Consider the following 18,002-nt stretch of genomic DNA (forward strand, 5'->3'; position numbering starts at 1 on the left):
AATTCCTTGTGGGCCCCAACATCTTTACTCTAAAACGGAGTTTTGTTGAATTTCCCCCAACAATGTAAATTAACAGCTTATCTTCACAGGTACAAGACAAAGACAAGATTAGACATCATCCCTTCACCACCCGGTGACTTTTCTACCCGATATTTACTTTACCTTATGTAAAATGCAGATTTACTGAGCACCAGATGAATGCATAGTTGACTGTTTTTTTCCTCTTCTCGCTGCTCTTTCCCCTATAAATATCGAAGTCCTCAAAACCCTGTTAGGAAAAAGCTCGGGGCACAGATGCTACAATGATTTGTGTCTCTGTTTCCAAGGTGCATCTTCAGCTCGGCAAAATAAACTTCTAAACTGACTGAGACCTGTCTCAGACGCTTTTTGGCTGTGTGGTTTTTTTTTTTTTTTTTTTTAGCTTTACATGGCTAAAGCAACTTCCTGAGTCCTTTGAGTTAGTTTAAGAATTATCAGTCCTTGGGAGGTGAGAGACCCCTGACTTTACAGCCGTGATAGACAGAAGTGCAGGTGACCTGGGACCCGATACTTGTGACTTGCATCTGAACTGAGGACAGTCTTGTGGGACTGAGCCCTTAAACCTGTGGAGCCTGAGGTGAACTCCAGGTAGTTAGTGTCAGAATGGAGTCGAATTGTAGGACTCCCAGCTGCTGTTAGAGAATCAGAAAGTTATTTGGTTGGAGAAAAACCTCATCACCATCCCACAGAGAGAAACTTACAGTAAGAGTAAGCAAGTACACCTCTATCTTTTTGGTCCCAGAGGAAAAGATAAACAAAATGTAAGCATTTATTTCATGTCCCTAATCTACTAAACACAGGTTACTACAAGCTGTTCATTGTCCAGACGTGGAGTGGCCCTACCTCTAACCTAGAAGTTAGGATTTTTTAGGCCTTTGAGGGTGTCACATAAAAAACAATAAATGTTAGAAATTCTCTCCCCAGAAATATTTCCACACACAAGAAAATATAGATATTAATATAAAACACTGGTGTGGACCCAGATCCTCGGAGATCTTACAAACCTGGGTGTTTTACTCCTAATAAGAGACAAAGTCAAGGGAAGCTGTTTGAATAATCATTTCACTATCACAGAATGCCACTCCAATAATCTAGAGTATGAACTGGGATAGATCAAAACTTGATATAATAACCTATCCTCAAGGGAATGGGTAGAAATATGTTATTTATTAGTCACTGGTTCATTCAGACACTCTGTGTGCCTACCAGGTACCAGATAAGGTTCTCGTCCTGGATCACTGCTCCAAGAATTAAAATTTGTCACTTTTCCCCACCCCTCACACTCCAGCACTTGAACCCTCTTACTACACCAGAATTCCACACTGTAGGTGAAAAGAGTCAAACTCGGTAACATATTTGAAGAGATTTATTCTGAGCCAAAAATAAGTGACCACAGCCCATGACACAGTCCTCAGGAGACCCTGAGAACATGTGCTCAAGGTGGTTGTGGCACAGGTTGGTTTTATACATTTTAGGAACATATGTGACATCAATCAAATACATTTAAGCTATACATTGGTTCGGTCCAAAACATTGGAACAATTTGAAGCAAGCAAGGGTTGCGGGGTAGTGCTTCTGGGTTATAAGTAGATTTTTAATTTTTCTGATTGGAATTGGTTGAGTTATCAATAGAAAGGAATGTCTGGGTTATGATAAGAGGTGGTGGAGTCCAAAATTTTCTCATGCAGATCAAGCCTCCAGGTGCCAGGCTTCAGAGAGAATAGATTGTAAATGTTTCTGATCAGACTTAAGGTCTCTGTTGATGGTAAATCCTGATCAGCTTTTCCTGAATTCCAAAAGGGAAGAGAGCATAATGAGGCATGTTCAACACTTGCTTTCCATGATGGCTTAAGCCAGTCTTTCAGGTTAACTTTTGAGCACACTGGCTGAGGGTGTCCTTTAAAATGATTGGGAGGGAGTGGTTTTGATTTTTATTTTTGGTTTACAACATGTAAAATATTGAGAGGAGACAGACACCACCATCGTCCCTGGATGAGGACAGCATTCCAGTCACCCCTGCAGTTGATCATGGACATGAGTCTTAAGCTTCACCAGTCTGATGACCACCTGCTGAAGAGGTGTCATTGTCTCAGGTAAATACTAAGGATTTGTCATCTCAAGCCAAGAAGATTAAGGACACTGACACACGAGAAGTGAGTTTAGGAGCAAAGAGTTCAATAGGCAAAAGAAAGACAAAGGGGAACAACTCTCTTCTTATGAGAGAGAGGGGCACCCAAAAGGGAATTCTGGCCTGGAGTGGGAATGCATCGGATTTTACAGGCAGGCTTGAGGAGATGGTGTCTGATTTATGTAGGGCCCACAGGTTGGTTGGACCAGGTGTGATATTTACATAGTGCAAGTGGAAGGCTGTTCACCCCGCCCTCATCCTATTATGCAAATGGCCTTTCCACTTGGCCAGTGCCATGTTGTCTGCTCCTTACTGTAACGAAGGAGCCTGGCAAAGAGAAGGGAAGATGGAGTTGCCATTGTGAATATGCCCAGTCCCAGGTGTCCTGTTCCTATTGGCACAGCTGCCAGCATTCACCTGTGCAAGCTTCCACTTACTTGTCTGTGTCTGAAGCTTGATATTACAGGCTACACCTTGTTAGAAAAGAAAATAATTTGGAGCCAGCTTTTCATTAAAAGCCTTCCGTACCCTCACTACCTGTCTAAATAATTTCTTCTTAACTCCTATATCACTGCCAGACTCTGAGCCAGAATGAGGTGACAGAGAGGCTGGGACTGTGCAGAACACATTTTAGTAAAGATGGCTGAGTGACAGTAGTGATGTCCAGTTTCCAGGTGCAGCAGTGACATCTGTCCTGGCCTCGGGGTCCAGTGTCCAGCACCAGGTGTCAGAGGTGTGAGCAGTGGCGTCTGTGCTCAGCAGCAGGGGCAGTTGTTCCTAGGAGGGACCTGATCCAGGGTGGGCTGTGGATTCTGTTCCTGGATGTGTAGGTTCCAGCCTGCTTCTGTGGCCTTCCCCACAATAAAACTAGCCCCCAATACCAGATATACGACTTTATGTGTACATTACAGAAATTTGTTTTCCATAGTTTGCTCCAAGAAGTGAGTGGGAAATGAGTCTGTGGGCGAGTGTCAGAGAGCGGCATTCACAGGTGTTCATTGTGCAAGAGCCACATCCTGAATTCTCTACCTGGCGTCCACCCCATGGTGGAGAGAACAACAGGGAATGTCACATCTCATAACTGATGATACACATCCTCCCTTTTCTTTCTGTGAGAAAAATCCTCTTTTAAACAGGGTTTGAAAATCTACCCCATCCACCCACCCTGGACACTCTCTGATCTCTGATCTCAGTGGTTCCCAATCTGGCTGAGCAACATGATTGCTGGTGGGGCCTTAGAAAATACTCAGGCCACTCCCCAGAACCCCTGTCTCAGAGTTTTATGCACAAGACCAAGGAATCGTTTATATAACAAGCCCTAGAGGTGAGGCTGATGCTCAGACACGTGGGATCCTGGTGTTCTTGATACTCCAAGTGTAATCTGGAGAACAGCAACATGAACTCCAGCCTTGTCATAAATACAGAATCTGTAGCTCCACTCCAGATTTCCTGGATCTCAGCACCACGTCTGGGTGATCCCTGTACACACAGAAGTTCCTTGTCTAAGTGTCCTCTAGATATGGGGTCAGAACTGTGCACTCTGCTCTGGATGTGGTCTGATCACATCCCTTACAACTGGAGGTCCAGGGTTCAGTCCTTGCCCTCATTCTTTTCCACAGTCAATCACTCCCTTGGTGCCCTCATCCATGCTTGAGGTTTTAAGTATCGTTTATATGGTGTGACCTCCTAAATCTATTTCTCCTGCCCAGTCTATTTCTCCTTTCCTCTAAACTCTGGAATTGTCTGTCCAAATTCCACCCCAGCTCCCCCACCTGCATTCCTAGTAGACATCTCCTCCACTGAGTGCCTGTGATGCCCCCTCCTCAGTATGCTCCTGCCAGAGTCTCCCCATCTCCACTGACAGCAGCTCCACCCTTCCTTCTACTCACTCATTTTACAACGACGGGTGTCCTTCATTCGTCTTTCTCACACCACAGATACAATCCACTGGCAAATGCTGTGAGTTCATCTTCAAATGCATCCAGAATCCCCTCACATCCCACTCCTTCCCCTTCTCACTTCCCAGTCAAGGTCACCGACATCTCCAGCCTGGAATACTGCACTCGCTTTCTACTGTTTTCCTTCTGCCTCCCTCGTCCCTCACCTCTCAATTCTGTTCTCAGCACAGCAGTCAGAGGTCATTTTAAAAGAGAAGTTATATCATGGCCCTCTTCTGCTCAAAACTGTCCTCTGACTCTTCATCCCGCTCAGAGCAAAGGTCAGATCCAACCCCATTCCCCTCAAGCCCACCTGCTCTGGCCGCACCTCTGACCTCACCTCAGTTTCTCTCTGTCCAGCCCTCCTGGCCTCCTTGTTCTTCTGGGAACACAGACACCTTCCGGCTATAGTGCATTTGGACTGGAGGTTCTTCTGCCTGGAAAGAACTTCCCCAGACATCCTCATGTCCCTCCAATCCTTCCTCAACTCACCTTTGCAACAAGGCACACACTGGCTACCCAGCACAACAGCCACCTTCCCTGTCCCCACTGCCCACATCCTGGATCACCTGCCTCACAGCACTTACCACCTTCTAGCACTTTCCTTCCTTACTCTGGTTATAGTGTATCTATCATCTGCCTCTTTCCACTGGAACATGTGCTACAAAAGGCCAGAGATTTTTCTGATTTTACTTCAATGGTGTTCCCCAGATCAGAACCATTCTGTCCTATGTCTGGCCAATGACAAAGGTCAGTTGAATGAATGATCACTGTAGAGCACCTCCCTATTCTAAAGGCAATATCTTTATTAACATAGCCTCAGGCCAAGTGCTGTTTTGTGGCAGCTTCAGCACAAGGTCCCCTCACACTGAGATAGAGGCCGCCTATGTTTTTCTCAGCAGTGCTGCTTGTGTGCCCTCCCTCCCCCATCTCTCTTTCTACAGCAACGCCCCCAGTGCCCCCACCCCAGCACACTGCAGCTCACAACCAGGTTCTCTCTTCAGGAAAGAACAGTCCTTGATGATGGGTCCAATTTCAGAGAAAAACATAAGTCTAAATTAGACTCTGCTTTATAGATTCATGATTTGGGATTGGATTCAGCAATAAGATCACTAGAACCAGGGCAAGGAGAGAGGGCAGGAGAGCAGAGCAGAACAGAAGCTCTAGAAGCAGGGCAGGAGGTGAATTGCTCTGAACATTTGTCTCAAAATGCACAGAGACCCCCATGTGCAGGGGCAGCCCTGGGCGATGTCTGAGCCTCTGTGGTCACAGCTCCCGCTGGACAAGTTTCCACTGATGGGACAAGGACGACGGAGCAGTGAAGGTGACCCAGCTGAGGACTGACCACCTAAATCTCATGAAGAACTGAACAGCAACTAGGCACAGGCCCAGTCCACACTGGGCTCCTCACAGCCTTCTCCACCCCCACCTGCAACAGATGCAGCACAGCGAACATGTGGATTGTGGAGGTTCTCAGGTCTTTATTTGCTCTCTCCAATTCTAGGAATTGACTTATTTCATTAATCCATCAACCTCTCATAGCAAATATTAGAGAAAACAAATTTATATTCAGATTCTTATTTTCAGCAGGGAAGTAAGAAGTTGCAGCTCAGTGCACATAAAGTTGAGACTGAGATGGAGACATCCAGCCCCACCTCTCTGGAACAGGAAAGATGACTGGGGAGGAAACACAGGTCAGCGTGGGAACAGGGGTCACGGTGGACACGGGGGTGGGCTGTCTCTCCACCTCCTCACATGATGCTAACAGGGACACAGACACGTTCAGATGCCTTTGCAGAAAGAGATGCCAGAGTCTCCTGAAGTCACAAAAGGAGAGGCGTGAAGAAATCTTGCATCTCAGCCCCACACAAGACAGTTGTCTCAGGCTACAGAAAACAACAGTCATGAACAAATTCAAGTCAGTCATGGTAAGTGATGACACTCTGAACAGCCACCACACACCTGAAACATCCCAATCAAAGAATCTCTATTACGCAGACCTTTTCCCTCTGTCCCCCCGCCCCCCACTCTAGATCCCAAGAATCTCACCTTTTCAAGCTGTGAGAGACACATCAGAGCCCTGGGCACTGTTGCTGGCTGGAGTAGAACAAAAACAGGAGCTGGTCAGAGCCCGCAGGAGACATGGGACAGGAGGAATTACAGGATGGGTGAGGTCCTCCACACTCCCACCCCCACCACTTACACGCAGCCTGAGAGTAGCTCCCTCCTTTTCCACCTGTGGGAAGAAAATATCCTGTGAGGGGACTGGGAGGAAGCAGGGCCACAAGATCTTAGCGGAACCTCCTAGTCTTGGGCCCAAGAGAAATTTCCAGAACTATGACTGCAGACCCAGGGCAGGATCAGGAAACAGGAGGAAAGCAGCTGTGTGTCTTGGGCAAACTGTCCTCCTAAGGTTTGTCCTTAGCAGGGACCTTACCCTGACTCATGAATGCTGGAATCAGGACCCCAATACCATAATCATCAAGGTGATACATCCGTCCTTCATTGTCACATGTGCTACACAAAAGAGTAAGTGCTGGCACACAGGGTCCCAGGCTGGGTTAGCCCCTGTGTGGATGCTGCTTCCCAGGAATGAGGCAGTGAACATTTCTACCTTGGGCTTGAAACCCCCAGAGGACAAGAAAAGCAAGATCCCACTCCTCACCCCTTCCCTACCTGAGCTCTTCCTCCTCCACATCACAGCTGCGACCACAGCTCCGGTGACCACAACTGCTAGGACAGCCAGGCCAGCAACAATGCCCATGATGGGGATGGTGGACTGGGAAGATGGCTCTGGGAAAGGAGGGGAAGGTGAGGGGCCCTGACCCTGCTGAAGGGCTCCAGAAGGGCTCCTGTTTCCCCTGAGAAGAGACATGACCCCTCATCCCCCTCCTTACCCCATCTCAGGGTGAGGGGCTCCGGCAGCCCCTCATGCTGCACATGGCACGTGTATCTCTGCTCTTCTCCAGAAGGCACCACCACAGCTGCCCACTTCTGGAAGTTTCCATCTCCTCCTGGCCTGGTCTCCACAAGCTCGGTGTCCTGAGTTTGCTCCTCCCCATCCCGCTGCCAGGTCAGTGTGATCTCCGCAGGGTAGAAGCCCAGGGCCCAGCACCTCAGGGTGGCCTCATGGTCAGAGACGGGGTGGTGGGTCACGTGTGTCTTTGGGGGATCTGATGGGAAAAGTCAGAAAATTCAGGCGCTTTGCATCTCTCATGGGACACCCCAGCAGCACGCATGTGACCACCCTGAGAATGGACAGGACACTTGGGGTGGGGAAGGGAGCACAGAAGCCAGACACCAGCCTGGACACAGGCATCTGGGATAATCTCCTATTCCTTGGAGAGTTCTATTCTCTGAGGGAGGAACAGGGACTTCTGGTCCTGACCTGAGTGGAGGCCGAGGGACTCAGAAAAGCTGGAATCAGACCTTCAAACACATTGAGTGTGAGGCAGAGAACAAGGCCTGAGAGAAAAATTCACGGTGCCCAAGGCTGCTGCAGGAGTCAAAGGGGACCCCTGATCTGTATTCCAGGGACTGTCTTCCCCTCCATGTCCTCAGAGACGTCATCCCTTAATTGTCCTAGAGAGCAGAGGGGCCCTCAGAGGAAATCAGGAAAACTCATGCCATTCTCCATTCAAGGGAGGGCGACATTCTAGCGCTGATCCCATTTTCCTCCCCTCCTCGTGGGAGGCCATCCAGGGAGATCTAGAGGTGATGGGGAAGGCTCCCCAGTGCCCCTGGTACCCGCGCGCTGCAGCGTCTCCTTCCCCTTCTCCAGGTATCTGCGGAGCCACTCCACGCACCGGCCCTCCAGGTAGGCTCTCCGCTGCTCTGCCTCACCGGCCGCCTCCCACTTGCGCTGGGTGTTCTGAGCCGCCTCACCCGCAGCGGTCCAGGAGCGCAGGTCCTCGTTCAGGGCGATGTAATCCCTGCCGTCGTAGGCGGACTGGTAATACCCGCGGAGGAGGCGCCCGTCGGGCCCCAGGTCGCAGCCACACATCTTCTGGAGGGTGTGAGACCCTGGCCCCGCCCCCGCGGTCAGCCCCGCCCACCGAGCCCCGCCCCGCCCCGACCACCCCGCGGGGACTTTGGCGGCAACTGAAAATGAAACCGGGTAAAGGCGCCTGGGGCTCTCTCCGGTCGAGGGTCTGGGCGGGTCCCGCGGCCTCGGGGCGGATCTCGGACCCTGAGACTCGGGGAGACCCGGGCCGTCTGTCGGGGGTGGGGAGGGGTCGTGACCTGCGCCCCGGGCCGGGGTCACTCACCCCCCTCGCTCTGGTTGTAGTAGCGGAGCGCGGTCCGCAGGTTCCCTCGCTCAGTCTGTGCGCGGGCCTTGGCGATCCGTGTCTCCTCTTCCCAATACTCCGGCCCCTCCTGCTCCATCCACGGCGCCCGCGGCTCCATCCTCGGACTCTCGGCGTCGCTGTCGAACCGCACGAACTGCGTGTCGTCCACGTAGCCCACGGCGATGAAGCGCGGCTCCCCGCGGCCGGGCCGGGACACTGTGGTGCCGAAATACCTCAAGGAGTGCGAGCCTGGGGGCGAGGAGAGGCTGAGACTCGCCCGACCCTCCTCCCCGCGCGGCTCCCCGGGTCCTGCGCCCCCGCCTGCGGTCCCCTCGCCCATCCCGCCGAGTCCTTTTCCCTCCCGGCCCAGCACTCACCGGCCCAGGTCTCGGTCAGGGCCAGGGCCCCCGAGAGCAGCAGGAGGAGGGTTCGGGGCGCCATGACCCGCATCTCGGCGTCTGAGGAGACTCTGAGTCCGGATGGGCGGGTGGGGACTTTAGAACAGAGACCGCGGCGACGCTGATTGGCTTCTCTAGACATCCGACACCCAATGAGAGTGGGAACTGGGGACGCGTCACGAGTATCCTGGAGGAAGGACCCGACACTGTTGGGAGAAGAAGTGAAACTAGGGGAGTGGGGAATCCCCAACTCTGCGCCTCCCCAGTGCAGATAAGGCCCGAGAACCTGAGAGCCCCAGAGGGATCAGGATTTCGTCCTGATCCCTCTCCTACACCAAGCCTCTTTGTCACACTGTCTGCCTGAGTCCTGGACAAGTATCTGTCTGTGGAAACCAGGGAGAGACCCCCAGGCTGCACGCAGCCCCTTCCCCTTCCCTACTCGTCCTGGAATCCCCGTCCCTGAACTGGACTCCCTGCCTCCCACTCCTACCTCTCCCCTTGGACCTTTGTGCAGGGAAACTGACCACGGGGAACTTCATGCCAGAGAGTGAGCTCGCCCTGGGAATGGGGGTGTAGAGACAGGGGTTTTCTCTCTAAACCTGGTGAAGTTTTGTCTGAAGGCACCACGTAGAGATTCTCATAGAGACCAGTTTCCTTTTCGTTTATTAATACAGTAGGTAGCACGATGTTGGTAATCCCTGAATGATTAGAATTCCAATTTGTAACAGACCTGTGTCAAAACAGCATTACAAAGCTCCTAAGTTTTACTTTCCCAGACTATGGATCTGTGCCTCTGGGTTGTTGCCTTTAACATTACCTTCATTCCCTAGCCCGAGTTTCTCTGTGTGAGTCCAGAACATCTCCTGAACACAAAGAAGCAGGGTTTGTTACTGTCTATTGCAACCGGGAGCCTATAGTCATCACCTCAAAGTTGGGAGTGCTCCATGCCTGTTTTCCTGAACTATGAGCATCTAAGCAGTGTGCATATTTTATCTGGACTCTCGATATTTTTGTAACTCTTTTTTTTTTTTTAAAATCATAAGGAGCCAGTTAGCTTTTAGGAAGTCCAACAAAATGTATTGAATACCGAATGCAAAGAACCCCCTGCTAGGCTCTTCCACTGCTTTAGAATTCTTTCCTCTCTCCTTTTCCTCACCTCCTGCTTCTCCAGCCCTTCTCTCTGCCCCTCTCATCCCTCACACCTCCCCCCACTTAGTCCTGGCCACCCTGTCACTCCTGAATTGTGGCACTAACACTGTCCCTCACCTCCTGCCCATGTCTGTTCTCCCCACAGTGCTCAGCAGTTCAGCTAATGTGAGCAAAGTCCTGTCATTTCTTTCCTTACTATGGCGGGATTTTGGTCTACAATTTGCTATTTGTTTTCAATTTGTCTCATATCTTTTTGTTTCTGTTCCTCCTTTGCTACTTTCTTATGTGTCAAATAAACAGTTTTTAGTTTATGGTTTTAATTCTCCTAGTGACTTTTAGCTGTATTTCTTTACACTAGTTTTTTATTGTTGTAAGAATGGAAACCCGATTCCTTGACTTTTCACAGTGAAGTTCAGGTTCTATTAAACTACATCTGGCAAAATAAAGGATACTTGTAACAGTGTAGTTTCCTTTAACCTACCATTATGCTATTACAGTTTTATATATTATATCAATCTATATTATAAAGTCAATGGTACAGTGTAATAGTTTTTGTTTCACACAAGCAGCCATATGTCTTCAGGAAATTAAGAAAATGAGTGTGAATGTGACACGTGTGTGTGCATCATTTCTGTTGTTAATTATTCCTTTCTGTGTATCTGGGTCACCATCTAGTATCATTTCCCTTCACCCTGAAGAATTTTCTTTAAAATTAAATGTAGTACAGGAGCCCTGGGAAATGAATTTTATGGTTTTGATGATCTAAAAATGTCTTTATTTTTGCCTCCCCCGGCCTTTTTTTTTTTTTTTTTTTTTTTTTTTTTGCTTGTTAGGGCATTTACGTGTAATAAAATTCACCAGTTTTAGCTGCGCTTTTTGGTGAATATTGGTAATTATTTATAGTCGTGTAACTACCACACTGCCCAGTAGAGAAACACCGAATGCAGAGAACCCCCTGCTAGGCTCCTCCACTGCTTTGGAGTCCTTTCCCCTGCTCCTTGTCCTCACCTCCTGCTTCCCCAGCCCTTCCCTCTGCCCTCATCCCTCACACCCTCCTCTCCCCTTAGTTCCCACCACCCAGTTACTCCTGAACTGTGGCACTGTGGAGAACAGTTTCTTTTTCTTTTCTTTTTTTTTTTTTTTTGAGACGGAGTCTCGCCCTCGCCCAGGCTGGAGTGCAGTGGCCGGATCTCAGCTCAAAACTTTCTTTCCCGAGTAGCTGACTACAGGCCTCGCCACTTCGCCCGGCATGGTCTCGATCTCCTGTCCCAAAGTGCTGGGATTACAGGCGTGAGCCACTTCGCCCGGCCCGAGAACAGTTTCTTTTCCCTAAAAACTTTCTTTATGCCCCTTTCTATTTAATCCTTGCCTCCCTCCCTCACCCCTTCCCCTCACTCAACCACTGCTCTGTTTTCTGTCACTGCAATAGTGAAATTTCTAGAATTTAATGGAATCGTATGTTGTGTAGTCCTTTGTTTGGTCTCTCCCTTAGCATAACGATGTTTGAGATGATGCCATCCACTCATTTTTGTTGTTGAGCAGCTGCTGAGTATTGCTGGAATCCCAGTTTATGCATTGGTTTCTCTATTCTCTAGTTGATTGATATGTGGATTACTCCAGCTAGGGTTTGTTATTAATGAAGCCACTAGAAATAACTGCTTACAAGTGTGGGCTTACATTTTTATTTCTTTTGGATAAATGCATATTTGTGGAATTGCTGGGTCATGTGGTAATGGATGGGTAGCTGTATAAGAAATTGCCATACTGCTTTACAACTTGGCTGCCACATTTTTTGCATTCCTACCAGCAATATCAGACATTCCTATTTTTTCCATATTCTTGACAGTATTTAGACTTATCATATGTCTTTTTAACTTGACCTATTCTAGGTGATGGGTGATGGTTTCTCGTTGTGGTTTTAATTTGCACTTCTTAGATGACTAGTATTGTTTGCTATCTTTTTGTGTTCATCGAAGTGACTTTTTACATATATTTTATGAATTATTTTGCAAATTCAATGATCAATTCCAGAGACTTTTTCAGAATCTCCTAGTGTTTTCTACATATGCAATGAAGCTGGTGACAAAGAAAGACTATTGTTTCTTCCTTTCCTATCTATTGATCTTTTTTCTTTTAAAATTATTTTTATTTGGTAGACATGAGGTCTCACTATCAGGCTGGTCTCAGACTCCTGAACTCAAGAGATAATCCCATTCAGCCTCCCAAAATGCAGGGATTACAGGCATGAGCCACCATGCCCGGTCCTTCTATTGGTCTCATTTCATTTCATTTCATTTCATTTCATTTCATTTCATTTCATTTCATTTCATTTCATTTCATTTCATGTAAAAGAGTTCAACCATTGTGAAGGATGGTGTGACCATTTCTCAAAGATCTACAACCAGAAATACTATTTAACCTAGCAATCCCATTACTGGGTATACACCCAAAGGAATATGAATCATTCTACTATAAAGACACATGCACACGTATGTTTATTGAAGTGCTATATTCAATAGCAAAGACATGAAACCAACCCACATGCCCATCGATGATAGTCTAGGTAAAGAAAATGTGGTAGATATACACCATGGAATACTACACAGCCATAAAAAGGAATGGGTTCATGTCCTTTGCAGAACCATGGATGAAGCTGGAAGTCATCATCCTCAGCAAACTAACATGGGAACAGAAAACCTAACGCCGCATTTTCTCACTCCTAAGTGGGAGTTGAACAATGAGAACACATGGACACAGTGAGAGGAACAACACACACCAGGGCCTGTTGGGGAGTCAGGAGTGAGGGGAGGGAACTTAGAGGACGAGTGAATGGGTGTAGCAAACCACCATGGCAGACTACACGTATGTAACAAGCCTGCACATTCTGCACATGTATCCTGGAACTTAAAGTAAAATAAAATAAATTAAATTTTAAAAAGTGCATATCTTATATGTACACATATGTTTATTGAAGCACTATTCACAATAGCAAAGACTTGGAATCAACCTAAATGCCCATAATGGTAGACTGGAGAAAGAAACTGTGGCACATATACCATAGAATACTATACAGCCATAAAAAGAATGAGATTATGTTCTTTGCAGGAACAGGGATGGAGTTGGAGGCCATTATTCTTAGCAAACTAACGCAGGTAGAGAAAACGGTATACTACATATTCTCACTTATAAATGGGAGCTAAATGATGAGAATACATGGGTGCGTAGGGGGGAACAACACACACTGGGGTCCACTTGAGGGTGGAGGGTGGGAGGAGGGAGAGGATCAGGAAAAATAGCTAATGCCTACTAAGGCTTAATACTTGGGTGAGTACTAATGGGTATGGAAATAATCTGTACAACAAAACCCCATGACACAAGTTTACCTATGTAACAAACCTGTACATGTGCCCCGTAACTAAAAATAAAAGTTAAATTAAAACAGACAAACAAACAAAGTGCATGTCTGGAAAGAGCATATGGTTGGGTTCCATATTTTTTTAAACCAAGTCACACAATCTTTGCCCTTCATTAGAGTGTTGATTCATATAGGTTTTTGTCATTATTGATACGACAAGTTTTAGGTCTACCATGTTATTTTCCCAGTTCTGGTTTCTCTGTTCCTCTTGTCCTGACCCATGTCTTCTTATTAGAAACCATAGAAACAAAAGAAAGTAGAATAACGTCTTTAAAGTGCTGGAGGACAAAAAGGTTAACTAAGAATTCTATATCCAGCATAGATGTCCTTCAAGGATAGGCAAATAAGGAGATATTTCAGGTAAAAGAAAATTAAGAGAATTTCTCGCCAGCAGATCTGTACAATAACAACTGGTAAAGAAAATTCTTCAGACTAGAGACAAATGATACCAGGTGGAAAATGAGATGATCAGAAAAGATGAAGATGATCAAAAATGGTAAATACTGAGCAAAAGGCTATCTTGCTCCCCTCATTTATTCTTACTTTACATGCATAGAACTGTTTAAAGACAAGAAAAAGTTTTTTATCGTGGGACTTACAACCTATGTAGATATATTCCATATAATATCTATACCATAAAAGATGGACATTTTGCAGAGGATAAATGATTGCAATATTTCTATATTTATGGGTACTACTACATTATTAACTGAAAGTAGACTGTGAAATGTTAAGAATGAGTTAAGTTCTGAAGGAAATTGCAACACTAAAAACCATTCAAAAGATCAACAAATCTTGGAGATGGTTTTTTGAAAACAAATCTCAGCCAGTCTCGAGTCTCATCATCCTACGACTTCAGAACTATCGCGAATACAAAAGTAATCACAGAACAGTCCTGCCCAGAAAGAGGAGTTATCCCTAAATATGGTGGCCCTGGGACAGTTGGCCCTTCCTGCTGGACCTCTTCCGCATGGGCACTTTCTACAGTGACTTTGTTGTCCTGCTATTCCACTCTACCCAGTGTCCTGACCCAAGAGACAAGGGGCGTCTGCTGCTGTGTCCACACTTGGAGAAGGAAACCTTGATGGTGTTAGTCAATTACAAGCCAGGCATGACAGCTCACCCCTGTAATCCCAGCAGTCAGGATGCTAAGGCAGGAGGATTGCTTGAGATCAGAAGTTGGAGACCAGCTTGGACAACATTGTGAGACCCTCATCACTAAAAGATATAAAAATAAGTAAACTTAGCTGGGCCCGGTGGTGGGCGCTTGTATTCGCAGGTATTGGGAAGGCTGAGATAGGAAGATCCCTTGAGCTTATGGGTTCAAGGCTGCAGTGAGCTATGATCGCACCACTGGTCTCCAGCCCAGGCCACAGAATGAGATCTTGACTCCAAAAAATAGATTGTAAACCTTTGCTTACTATGGGTTATTTTATTTATTATTTATTCAATACGTATTTTGATTTTATTTTACTGGCAGCACAATAAACTAGGACATGCAGAAACTGGAAATCACATCCACTTTCCAGTGGTAAAAAGTCCAGTCCAGGGAGGTGAGAAGGAGACAGTCCTCATTAGTGCTGAGGATTCAGGGAGAATGAGATGGGCTGGGCAGGAAGGGTTTTTGTTTATTTGTTTGTTTTCTGTGAATGAATGTAACTTTTTATTATGATAGAGTTGTTTTATTAAAGAAATAGATGAAAATGATTAAGTAAAATCAAATGGCTCTAAAAGTCTTACAATGAAAGCAACAGTCCTGCCATTTGTTCTTTCCAGAGACAAGCACTTTTCATTCTCTCAGTTTTTCCTTCTGGTAGTTGCCTTCATGGGTTTTTCCAAATTATTATTTTCTCAGTTTTTCAAATGGGTGCATATATTAATACATATAATTTTAAAAAGCCTCTTCAGTTTATAATGCATCCTAACCGTCCCCTGCCCCATCCCTCCCAATCCTCCAGAGCAAAGACTTTCAACTCTTTTAGCAACGTCTTCTGTTTTTCTCCTCACATAACTACTTAGTCATTTCTTGATTATTTTACACATTTTAAGTGATTTCTTGAATGACAGATGAGGATTTAGCTCTTACACCATCACTATCTTCACTTTTCCCAAAGTAGTTACCAGAGTTAGGGGCTAAGCAGTCACCACATCATTATGACTATGTACATATTGTTCATTGTTGAGAAGAACAGAGTATTGTGCTCTTACTTCCTATCCTGTACTTCCTTCTGCCCTAGAATTAATGATTGCCTAACCAGCCTTCCCTCTTGTCTTTTTCACTTTTGCTTTATCTTCAATGAATTTCTTTCCAAATGCCCCAAATCTGGCAATAACCTATTATTATTTTTAAGAGAAGGGAATCTCACTATGGTGGCCAGGCTGACCTGGAAATGTTGGACTCAAGCCAACCTCTTGCTTTTAGCCTCCTGAGTAGCTGGGACGCGGGCATGAGCCATTCCACCCAGCTAACCTATTAATATTTCTACTTTTGTTTGTTTGTTTGTTTTTTAAGCCAGCTCCTTAGCTGGAATATTGCCTGTGTTGGATCCTATTTGCTGGATCCGTGTCATTCTCTGGTTTGTCTCCTCCTTCATTTTGCTGGAGTGTTTTCTCCAATAGCTTCCCGAGAAAGGGCCCATGGAGGTAACCCCCGATTCTTTGCTTGTCTAAAAATGTATTATTTTACCTTCACCCTTGATTATTTGGCTGAATATAGATTTATCTGTTGAAAATAACTTTCTTTCTAGAATTCTGAAGTCATGCTTCCATTGTTTTCAGCTTTCTTTTTGAGACAGGGTCTCTTCTGTCACCCAGGCTGGAGTGCAGTGGCACAATCACAACTCCCTGCAGCCGTGACCGCGCGGGCTCAGTTCATCCACCTCAGCCCCTGAGCAGATGGGACTACAGGTGGGCGCCACAACGCCCAGCCAATTTTTGTATTTTTTGGAGAGATGGGGCTTCACCATGTTGCCCAAGCTGGTCTCAAGGGATCTGCCTGTCTCTGCCTCCCAAAATGCTGAGCCAATGTGTTACAGGCGTGAGTCACTGAGCCTGGCCAGTTTTTCTTTTATTCTCTCTCTTCTTCCTTCATTTCTCAAAGGCATCTCAAACTCAGTGGGCCCCAAACCAAAGTCAAACTCCATCAGAATATCCTGCTACTTCCAATTTTAAAATATATCTTAAATCACCAGCTTTCTCCCCTCTGTTTCCCCGTATCTCAGCAGTACGGAGCTTGATACTGATGAGAACATGCTCACTGACTTTAAACTGCTTTTCTTACCTTTTCAGTTTCATTTCTCCATACCTCAATTGATGATTTCTGGTAAGGCCTAGAAAATAAACTGCTTTCACTGAAATTTCAGTCTTGGAATCTGCTTTGGCTTCCCCAGTCTAAGACAGAAATATATTCATTTTCCCATCACTGGACTTCCAGGTTGTTTTCAAGTTTTTCACTGTTACAAACAAGGCTGCAACATATGTCTACAAACCTCTAGATATACACGTAGGAAGATTTCGGTATTTCCCACTAGTGAAACTGCTCAGTTGGAGGGTATGTGCATCTTCATCTTTAATAAATACTACCGACATTTGAAAAGCCCGACAATGTCAAGGACTGGCCAGAGTGCCACATGCGATGGGTGTGGAATGGCAGGTCACTGTAGCAGGTGCAGAGACTCAGTTGGGTCTTAGAGAGGCACTTAGTTTATAGCAAGAATGTTTCATAAATGGTATCTGATATATTCAAGATTAGTGTGGAATAAAAACATGTTGCTTAGAAATAATTATTCATAGATCTAAAGTCAATAAGTCTTTTTCTTCTCATGTAAAAAAATATAATTTTTTTTTCCAGAGGGAGGGGAACAACTTAAAATAAACTAGAAAACACCTTCATATTAATCATTCTTTTCATATACTTCAAATTTGAGCTTAATGTCTTTCTCCTCCTGGACATCAGAGAGAACACCTGGGTATTCTGGCAGAAGTTTATATTTCTCCAAATCAATTTCTGGGAAAAACGTGTCACTTTCAAAGTCCCACATGATCCTTGTCACAAATAGTTTAAGATGGCCTGGGTGATTCATGGCTTCCTTAGAAATAAAACTGTCACCAATTATCCAAATAATCTCTACTTTATTGGCTAGTTCTGGTTGTTCAGTAAGTTTTAAGATATCATCCAGACTTCTGGCAAGAAAATGAGCTCCTTGTGGAGGTTCCTTGAGTTCTCTGCTGAGAACTAAATTAATTCTGTCCTTTAAAGATCGATTCTTCTCAGGAATGGAGAACCAGATCTTTCTACACATAACACCAGATTCTGTTTACCTTCTCCTGAAGAGTTTGTGTCATTCTCTGGAAATAACCTAAATTCATTCCTGAGTGGCGGCCAGGGCAGGTCCCCGTTCCTGCCAATGCCCGTGTTCTGGGACACAGCGAGATGCAGTTTAGCAAACGAACCATGACAGCAGCGGTGAGCACTTCCGACCCCGCTCGCTACACCAGAACGCGCGGCCAAGATTGGCCGGAAGGTTTTTACTTTGAACCTGGAGGATGAGCAATGACATCCCTCTCTCCACCTCAAAGCTCCTCCTGAGCATTCACCTCCTGGGAGCAGGAGCAGCGCAGCAGCGCCACCTGGTGGTCCATGCGCTT

At 46.1% G+C, this 18,002-nt stretch overlaps 4 pseudogenes across 3 annotated transcripts in view; 1 reads left to right on the forward strand and 3 right to left on the reverse strand.

Annotated features, from left to right (window-relative positions):
• Positions 1-18,002, forward strand: part of LOC126953147 (class I histocompatibility antigen, Gogo-OKO alpha chain-like) — a 280,609-nt pseudogene that overhangs the window by 104,045 nt on the left and 158,562 nt on the right. The window lies entirely within an intron of this gene.
• LOC126953069 (class I histocompatibility antigen, Gogo-B*0101 alpha chain-like) lies at positions 5,572-8,973 on the reverse strand (annotated as a pseudogene). The gene is made up of 8 exons (XR_007725117.1): positions 8,771-8,973; positions 8,373-8,642; positions 7,852-8,127; positions 7,002-7,277; positions 6,781-6,897; positions 6,308-6,340; positions 6,154-6,201; positions 5,572-5,990 (listed from the first exon to the last, which is right to left on the reverse strand). The product of XR_007725117.1 is annotated as a class I histocompatibility antigen, Gogo-B*0101 alpha chain-like (transcript).
• Positions 6,158-18,002, reverse strand: part of LOC126953088 (class I histocompatibility antigen, Gogo-B*0101 alpha chain-like) — a 133,020-nt pseudogene continuing 121,175 nt past the window's right edge. Inside the window, exons 6-8 of the transcript XR_007725123.1 lie at positions 6,542-6,780; positions 6,308-6,340; positions 6,158-6,201 (exon numbers count right to left, since the gene is read on the reverse strand). The product of XR_007725123.1 is annotated as a class I histocompatibility antigen, Gogo-B*0101 alpha chain-like (transcript). The remainder of the gene's footprint in view (positions 6,202-6,307; positions 6,341-6,541; positions 6,781-18,002) is intronic.
• On the reverse strand, positions 17,249-17,810 carry LOC126953154 (dihydrofolate reductase-like; annotated as a pseudogene).

Source organism: Macaca thibetana, chromosome 4 (genome assembly GCF_024542745.1).
Source record: "Macaca thibetana thibetana isolate TM-01 chromosome 4, ASM2454274v1, whole genome shotgun sequence".
NCBI lineage: Eukaryota > Metazoa > Chordata > Mammalia > Primates > Cercopithecidae > Macaca > Macaca thibetana.